We start from the raw sequence: 10,181 nt of genomic DNA on the forward strand, positions 1-10,181 counted from the left end.
CTTTTCTTCAAATCCTCAAGGTCAACTCTTCAAATCTATACAGAAATATCCCCAGCCCACACCACCATCATCACCCCTCCACTACCACCTCTCTTCCCCTCCACTACCATGTAACACATTGGGCACGTGTGTGGTGTGCTGGTGGGGGTGTCCAAACTGTTATCTAGTCTTTAAATTGAATCAGGTTGACTGGGTGTCCTGTGTATGCTGCAGGGTGATCGATCACTTCGTCTGGTGTGAGAGACCATTAATACAATCAGCTCTCTGCTCACTCACTCATTACCATAGTGGTGTGTAGCCTACTGCAGTACACAGGCTAGGAGACAGACTACAGAGCTACGGTGATCCATCAGACACATTGACCAGAGGAGAACAAAACAGGTCAGGGAGACGCACGCACTGGGGAGAGGTCAATATAGTCTTGACTGGATTGACACAGAGAGGATTATAACACACATAGTGACATACGAGTACACAGACATACATCGTTATTATTGTGGTCACCATCCTATGATATAAAGATATGCGAAACGATCAATTCAATCTATTGACAGCTTGAAGACAATTAAGAGTGCTTCAGGCTTCAGCTAGTGTAAGTTATAAAGAAACTGCAGTGCTCCTCATTTATCTGGGCTAGTAGGGCAGACCACCAAGCCTTTGTCCCAGCAGAGAGCCACGTGTACCTGCTACACTGGCTGGTAATGCTGCAGGGAAGTCCAAAGACTGTACATCCAGATGCTGTGCGCGTGCTTGTGTCTGTGTGTGCGTGCGTGGCCCCAACTCATCCATCACTGCCAGAGAAATTCGTTATCCCCTCCCCTCTACATTCTCGCGGAGATCTGACGCCAGGGAGTTTCCCTCGTTTCCTTCCCCACGGTAACTGCTTCTCTCTGGGCTGAGAGCAGCACCCATTGCCCTGGACCCAGTTTTACACATTCAGACCAGGGCCTAGAACCATCCCTGAGATGGCTTGGCAACGTGGGGGGCTTTGGGACTGGAAGGCCAAAGGACAAGTTGACGTTAATGATGATGACTTAACTGTTTCAGCTCCACTGTGCCAAGAGGATCCATATGTTGCCTGTAGGTTTCCAGTTGGCGGTTTCTGTTCCTTTTTTGAGGAAAAGGAGTCACCATTCTGGCTCTAAACTGAGCCAGAGTCAAGCCACACAGACAATGAATCACTAAATTCACTCTATGATCCAATTTGTGACCACTGGCTAGATCACAAGCTCCCCAGAGGCACCAGGTTATACGACAGGGACACACGAGCAGATTGTGAATAATTTAATTGAATGAATCAAAATGTGAATTGATAAATATATGAATGAAACTGAAAAGTAGGGCAAAGGTAATGAAACGGTCAAAGTCATAGACCCTTCCATGTCTGCACTATGCGGTCTCGATGGCACTTGTGTAGCCCTAACCGTAGCTCGGGGCCTGACCGTGATCTAACCGGGACTCACTCAGTATGCTGTGGCTGTTCCACATGCATGTAATGGAACACACTTTAGGTTACCTCAATGGAGAGGGCTAAGATGTAGATAGATGGCTAGATGGATAGCGGTGTGCTGACAGCATCAAGCACAGGGTCTACATCAGAGCTATGTAAACAAAAGGCCAGTCAGCCCTTTACAACATAAACCATCCATCAGGACTAATTTAAGCTGTTTAGATACCACGCCATGACGTGGTGCACCTGGTCTATACCACTTCTGGAGTACACATACAAACATTGACAAGTAGACACACATTAAGAGCCTACACACACGCTAAATGAGTAGATGTCATGGTTACAGTAGTACGATGTAAACAGAACTCTGTACCACCCAGGAGACAGCCAGAGACACAGAAAGTTCATGTAAATCTCCACTGTAGCTGAGCTTCTGACACAAATAGTGACAGAAGCACAACTTACATTATAAACCTGCTGTATGCGTCTGTTCTGTTTGCAGCATGATGGGACCTGCCTCTATTCTCAGGAGTTGTACGAGTTAAGTTTTCATATATCCCTGTGCCGACTACAATACAAAAAGATGTGTTAAATGAGGACACATGGAAAGTGAAACACCATCAATGAAACAGATTTCCAAGGCAATTAATCAAACCCATTTAGTCATGTGTCATTAAAATGGTGTCTTCACATACCAAGCTTTTGCTATATTGCGGTTTAAAGTCCAGTGTACCTGATAGATGAATAGATACAGGCTGTACTATAGGCATCGGTTAGGAATGTGATCCACTCTGCCTGATCAGCAATGTGAACATGTCTATGGTGTGGAATGTGTGTTGGCCAGGAGCCAGCCTCAATCCGTCTGTCCACACGCTTCACAGAGCTGAGCTGACTGAGGAATTCTGCTGACCACACCGGAGTCTCTCTCTGAAGAGAGGTTACCCTGCCTGCAAAAACTCTCTTCACACGCCAACGGAGGGACACTGACTCACAGCAATTCTGTATTATAGAGAATTTTCCAGAATATTTCAACGAAAACCTTCGCATTCCATTGACAAGCTGATGCCTTTGATATCAGATGGGAGAATCACGACTATGATTCCCTCATTACCATCTCATTATCAACCTGCTCTTTAACCGAGATCTGTGATCAGATAGTACATTTATAAATCACTTGCATTGGACTTTACCTCATTCCACCTGGTCATAAACACACAGCTGTGAGTGGATGTTCCATCCAGGTTGTGGGAGCTCTGCTCTGGGGAGCCCCTGGTTGTATTGATATACAGTAGGCTGCTTGTTAACAGTCTGAGAAAGGAGGCCACGCTGGACCATCCCACAGAGGAGTGCTCAGCTCAGCCTCATGGACAGAACAGCTTGACTACCTGCAGAACTATACAGCAGATGCGCCACGTCCAACCAGCAACACAGGTTACTTACAAGAACGGTGTGAGGGCCAGGCTAGACCTGAAGCTATACACACTGGTATTCATGCAATGTTATTGACTTTCGCTCTGTGTGCGTGTGTGTGTGAAGTTGTCCTCAGGCCTCTCTTCTATTCAATTGGAAACACATTTTGTCTCATCAGTGTTTCAGTTGGCAGAAATGTCATAAAACCAATCCAAAGAGCAGGGCTAAAATGTAATTATAGTTCACTGTTGAATTATCACTTCCAATGTAGGCGTATGTGTATTTATTAAAATATAAATATATAGACCTCTCAACCTATAACCAAAAACAACTGCTAGACGGTAAACGAGCACTGGGATCGACACAGGTAAACAAACACTGACACAAAAAAATAACCAAACCAGTATCTCTGAGTGTAGGCTGATTTGATTTAAACCACAGTCAAACACATCAATGCAAAACAAAGTATTTCATACTCTGAACATAACCTATCACTTCAAAAGGGCAACAATGCAGCTGACATTGCTAATGCAGGACCAGACTGGCACCTCGGCTAGAGGGTAAGCACTAGCAGCTGTGCCACATGTGCAGCCTTTAACTGACATGATTGAATTAAATCCGATGCCAAGACCATTACTAACCCATCCATGAAAAGCCCAAATAATGCCAATGAGACCCACGCTCGTTAGGTAGTCATCCAAGGACTCTGACAAGAAAACACACAGGGGTTGAATACTATGACACAACGGAGCTTAGGGAACATTTAGAGGACAAAAGCAAAAAAATCATCAGCCAAGTCATAAATACTAATGTATTAATAGGGTTGTCGTATTACTGTGCTCTGGCAGATGCACCAGAGACTGGCCTGCCTGTGGTCCTATAGAGCAGACTGGTAATGGTCAGGCAGATGCTTCAGCCCTGGAGGTCAGAGGGGTCAAGCTGATCCTTTATAAGAGGACAAGGGGGGTCTTTATTCTGCGCCTTCATTCCTTAATCTGGGGGAGGGGGGTAGAGAGGGCTATTTAACCCCCCCCTAAGGCCAACACCCTGCTGATACAGAACACATTCTGTTTGGCTCCTCATAGGTGGGCAGATCGAGAGGGCAACTGGTCCATCACTAACCAGAGAGAGAGAGAGAGAGAGTCTCTAGCTCCAGGTTATCTGCCCCTAGACTAGCCTATAGCGTGTTCTGTCATCCAGCTTCAGACTCATTGACTCCTGAGAGGGAGTTGAATAATGACAGGAAAACGCAGGAAATAAGGGAATTTGACATCACAAGAAAAGCATACACGACAGCAGTCCAGTCCAACTCTGCCAGCTCTGATGGACAGTCGGACACACACTGTGGTATGCCTACAATATCTAAAGTACAGACTGCCTGCATTTATGAGTTTCTCTATGTTGATGAATGTGTGTGGTTGTCTGATGCAAGGCATGTTGAGTGAGCGAGCTCCTACTGTGGAATGTAGCGTAGAAGAGTAGTGTGTCTGTGTTATAAATATGTAAGCACAGTTCTGACAGAGCTAAAAGTCCAGACACTTGGCAGGAAGGGGGAGGAGGAGGGGTGACGAGAGATGAGTATGGAAGCTTGTTAATACTCTTGTTAACCCAGTGGGGTTTGCTGTGAGAAGCACTATAGGATAGCATAATTAGCAGAAACAGGCAGGTCTGCCATTAAACCATCCCACCACTGATGAAGAATAACTCTCATCGACTTTCTCATCGCCATGTCAGATACAGCCACCTGGTGTACAATACATACTCTGAGTGCATTAAAATGGCTTCTCCTATTAACTTAGACCAGGAGGTTCTCCATTAAGAGCATTCTGTTTCATCAAACCATCAAACCTCCTTTAGATGAAGGTAATACACGGATCTGGAGAATGAAAGCAGTAGAACAGACCAACCAGCCAGAAAGTAATAACATAGCAGGAATCTATAACGTTTGCTTCGGACCGAGGCTACACCTTAAGGAAACCTTAGTTTTTCGCTACACTGTTATTATCAGTAAATGGACATGGATATGAACCTATTTACTGTAAAATGGCATTGTTAGTATAAAGTTTCCAGTGAGGCTGATCTCTCCACGCGAGCAGCTAACCACAGACCCTGCTGCTTTCCCTCCAGTCTCCTGCCCACTGCCCAGCCCGCCTACTTCTACTGAAAACACACAGCCAGCCTAAATTAGCCCTCAGGAGTCAGACTATCGGCTTCAGAATGACTTAGACGGACAAAAATAATACCTAATGGAATCATTCTATCATAATAAGATTCCGTGCTTGCCAGTTTGGCATTGGATGTCAGATAACTGGGCAAATCTGTACTAATAAAAGCTGTCTGCTAACTCTGCATTATAGAGACTACTGAAGCTCAAGCTAAGATTGACAGAAACAAACCAATGCCAAAACATATTACTGCCTGGGCTTATGCTATATTCACTTAAATGAAGACTAGCACACCTAGTACTGTCAGACATCCATGTCTCCTCTCCCAGACAGTTCCAGCTGACATCAGGCTTCTGAGTCACCAGAGAGGGTGTGTTCCATTAATCACTGATCTCATCAAACTGTGAATAAATGATTTTACACAGCCAGTGGTTGAGTCACATGCATTATAATGTGAGGATGAGATGAGATGAACACTTAACTATTAAACATTAGGGAATTGCCAGGGACCTCACGATACTACACTGCTCAAAGAAATAAAGGGAACACTTAAACAACACATCCTAGATCTGAATGAATTAAATAATCTTATTAAATACTGTTTTCTTTACATAGTTGAATGTGCTGACAACAAAATCACACAAAAATTATCAATGGAAATCAAATGTATCAACCCATTGAGGTCTGGATTTGGAGTCACCCTCAAAATTAAAGTGGAAAACCACACTACAGGCTGATCCAACTTTGATGTAATGTCCTTAAAACAAGTCAAAATGAGGCTCAGTAGTGTGTGTGGCCTCCACGTGCCTATATGACCTCCCTACAACGCCTGGGCATGCTCCTGATGAGGTGGCGGATGGTCTCCTGAGGGATCTCCTCCCAGACCTGGACTAAAGCGTCCGCCAACTCCTGGACAGTCTGTGGTGCAACGTGGCGTTGGTGGATAGAGCGAGACATGTCCCAGATGTGCTCAATTGGATTCAGGTCTAGGGAACGGGCGGGCCAGTCCATGGCATCAATGCCTTCCTCTTGCAGGAACTGCTGACACACTCCAGCCACATGAGGTCTAGCATTGTCTTGCATTAGGAGGAACCCAGGGCCAACCGCACCAGCATATGGTCTCACAAGGGGTCTGAGGATCTCATCTCGGTACCTAATGGCAGTCAGGCTACCTCTGGCGAGCACATGAAGGGCTGTGCGGCCCCCCAAAGAAATGCCACCCCACACCATGACTGACCCACCGCCAAACCGGTCATGCTGGAGGATGTTGCAGGCAGCAGAACGTTCTCCACGGCGTCTCCAGACTCTGTCACGTCTGTCACATGTGCTCAGTGTGAACCTGCTTTCATCTGTGAAGAGCACAGGGCGCCAGTGGCGAATTTGCCAATCTTGGTGTTCTCTGGCAAATGCCAAACGTCCTGCACGGTGTTGGGCTGTAAGCACAACCCCCACCTGTGGACGTCAGGCCCTCATACCACCCTCATGGAGTCTGTTTCTGACCGTTTGAGCAAACACATGCACATTTGTGGCCTGCTGGAGGTCATTTTGCAGGGCTCTGGCAGTGCTCCTCCTGCTTCTCCTTGCACAAAGGCGGAGGTAGCAGTCCTGCTGCTGGGTTGTTGCCCTCCTACGGCCTCCTCCACGTCTCCTGATGTACTGGCCTGTCTCCTGTAGCGCCTCCATGCTCTGGACACTACGCTGACAGACACAGCAAACCTTCTTGCCACAGCTCGCATTGATGTGCCATCCTGGATGAGCTGCACTACCTGAGCCACTTGTGTGGGTTGTAGACTCTGTCTCATGCTACCACTAGAGTGAAAGCACCGCCAGCATTCAAAAGTGACCAAAACATCAGCCAGGAAGCATAGGAACTGAGAAATGGTCTGTGGACACCACCTGCAAAACCAGTCCTTTATTGGGGGTGTCTTGCTAATTGCCTATAATTTCCACCTGTTGTCTATTCCATTTGCACAACAGCATGTGAAATTTATTGTCAATCAGTGTTGCTTCCTAAGTGGACAGTTTGATTTCACAGAAGTGTGATTGACTTGGAGTTACATTGTGTTGCTTTTATTTTTTGAGCAGTGTATATTATCACAAGACTTTGGTGCCGATACGATATGTATTGCAATTCACGATTCTATATGTATTGTGATTCGATACTGTGATTTTATTTGCGATTAGATATTGCTCACCATATGTCTGCTGCAGAGGGTCAAGAAAGTGAGTTTTGATCAGTCATGGAAATAAAAGTGCTGAAAACAAATTGGCTTCCTATTTAAAAAGAAGATGGAGAACAAGCTATGTGTTGGTGCAGGTACAGCCAACTAGCACAAAAATAATATTCTGATATTGTCAAAATGATATGATACAATATGTCAAAAATAATGTCCCGATATGTAACTGTATCGATTTCTTCCCGCATCCTTAGTAAACAGTCTGCTGTTCATTCACAAACACATCTGGGATTGCACTGCAGTTGAGTAATCTTTATTGGTAAAAGAAGACAAGTTCTGAAAGAATTCAGAAAAAGTTTTTAGCATAGTTGGCAATGGAGTTTCCATTGAGAAGCCGAGGATTGAGGAGATAGCAACCACAGCCATATGGCTGGATGACAGCCGTTCCATCTACATAGGGGATGTCCATGGTAGGCCACAGGGTTTTACAGAGTCCCTATTTCTCAGTTGGTTGGAATGCAGTTAGAAGCAGTGCCACATAACAACATGTGCTACTGCTGCTCCCCACACACTCATTACTACCACTTCTGAAGAGAGGGTTTCTCTCACTAGAAAAAACACACACGGTCACACACTTCTCAGTCACACACTTCTCCAATGGCCAGCAGTTGCTTAATTGCACACAGGATATGAAAAAATATATATTCGCCTGTGACTCAGTCCTTCCTTTCCCCAAAAGAGCCAGGCTAAACTGAAGGCACTGTGTCCTCACACCCCGTCCCCCCCCCCCGTCCCCCCGTCCAGGCCGGCCCATCTGGAGCTGCCAACAAAGGGCCTGTTGAGTGTGGACCAAACCACGAGGGACTGTGAGAGACGACCAGTAGCCACTAATCCTTAGAGGCAGCAGAGTGTCAGGCCTGGGCAGAGGGGGGTATTACATCACAAATGCATGGACACTTCCAACTAACTGCAAGCTTCTCAGAGAGAGGTGAGCATTCTGCTCTTAAAGGGACAGTGGCTGAACTGAGCAGTGGAGGACAGTCGATAAAGGAGGCTCTCTCTTTCTTTGCCCTCATACCTTTAACAACTTTAGGATTGAGTGGCTACAGATTAGGAGCCACCGTCTCAAATGACGGCTGAATGTCGACAGACAGGAATAGCCTGGCATATACTGCACTGTGCTACTATACACCACACACACCTGTTACGTACTGTTACGTACTGTTAATGTCTACTCTTTACTGTACTGTTATGGCAATGAAAGGGCACAAAGCAGAGCCGTCACTTCTTAAATAGTGACACGGCAGTGAACCCTCTCTGGCTAGACTACTAAAATGTTAAAATATGGCATTTAGAATGGAAGTGCTCGGCTGTCTGTGATGACATCAATTGAGGGTATGAGATTCATTAATATTGCACCAATGGCTGGGTCAGTCACAATCAAGGTAGGCCTAACACCCAGGCTCAGCATGATCCTCCACTGCTGGACACCAACAGGAGGGGGACCTGCCAATGATAATATTTACCCAGTTGATTCTGTTCAAAGGTAGCACCCTTCCCTTCCTAACTCTGTTGATCTGGAACACAAATCATTTGAGATACAAGAGCCATTAATTACATGAGAACAATTCCTGTGGTAGCTGAAATGAAGTGGAATACAATTTCAGCAGGTGAACTGCGTGCACTGCAGAGTGCAGACTAAAATATATTCTGTCACACAGTAGCACTCCGAACATAATCAAGAAAAAAATCTGTCTCCACTTATCCAGAACACCTTCTCCTGGCTCAGCTCAGCTGGTACGGACTCATTCATTCCTGGAGAAGAACTAACTAAATGTTCTCCCTTCACACCTGCAACTGCTGAGAAAATGAACCCAGCCGAGGGTAGAGCAGGGTGGTATGGAGACTATGAGCCAGCCCGCTGTGTCCTGCTGGCCAGGGAACAGTGATATAGAGTCAATTGGTCTTATGTAACGCTTATAGAAGAGGTCAGCCTTGGGCCTTGGCACAGACAGTGCATGCTGAGCCGTGAGGAGAAGGGAAACAAGTGGACTGTGGTGAGAACCAGAGGATGGGCCGCTCTCCTCTGACATCCGGAGGGCACAGACAGACACACCCACACAAATACACATTAACAGCTCCCGTTTCCCATGAATGCCTCTCAACATTTCTAACAGTATGTTTTTGTGTTTGTAAGCCAAAGCAAACTAAACTAGCCATCTATGCAATAATTTTACCTGAAGCTCCTCCAATGCCAAACAGGCTCTCCCTCAGCAGCTGAGCTTCAGGCCAAACCATCCATAAAGACAGTATCTCTCCAGGAAACATGACTTGGATACCTTTTGCTCCTCTAATTGAGCTAATTCAGTGTTTAGATGTCAGGGTTGCTGGTGACCTAGAGCAATCAAGGCCTTCACTCTTTACATTGGTATGACGCCAAATGACTGAATGACAAAGCCTGAGACTGGGGGGGAAAAGGAGCTTTCACTCCTGCATCAAACTAAGCTGCTAATGTGAGAGGGAGAGAGAGAGAGCAACGTTAATGAGGCTGAAAATGCATCTCACATTCCACACGAGTTGCTGCTGCTGCAGCCAAGCTCTCATCCAGTCTCCACAGCACTTCACGTGTCTCCAAAACAGCCATAACCCTTGAGCTGAAGACTCATGCAAGCTGATCTGCATGGTAGGTGACGGACAAAACAAAACCAGTCTTTATCATTAACCCCCATCAGTAGCCCTACACGTGACAGTTTACTTTGGTCTGTTTTATTACTAGAGGTATCGTCTGCTCTTAGCCTTGACGGTGGAGATAAGACAGGGTGAGTCGATGGAGATAGGTCATCAGAGCCCCACTGATGAGCAGGTGGGAAGAGCACCCTGGACTTCATCATCTGCATCCATTACATAGAACAATACTGGACAACACATGGCGCCTATCAGAGCCCTTCAGCCAATAGCGTCCCAGCTGTGCTGTGTTTA

The sequence above is a fragment of the Coregonus lavaretus genome, assembly GCF_964263955.1.
Source record: "Coregonus lavaretus genome assembly, chromosome: 27".
In the NCBI taxonomy this organism is placed as follows: Eukaryota; Metazoa; Chordata; class Actinopteri; order Salmoniformes; family Salmonidae; genus Coregonus; species Coregonus lavaretus.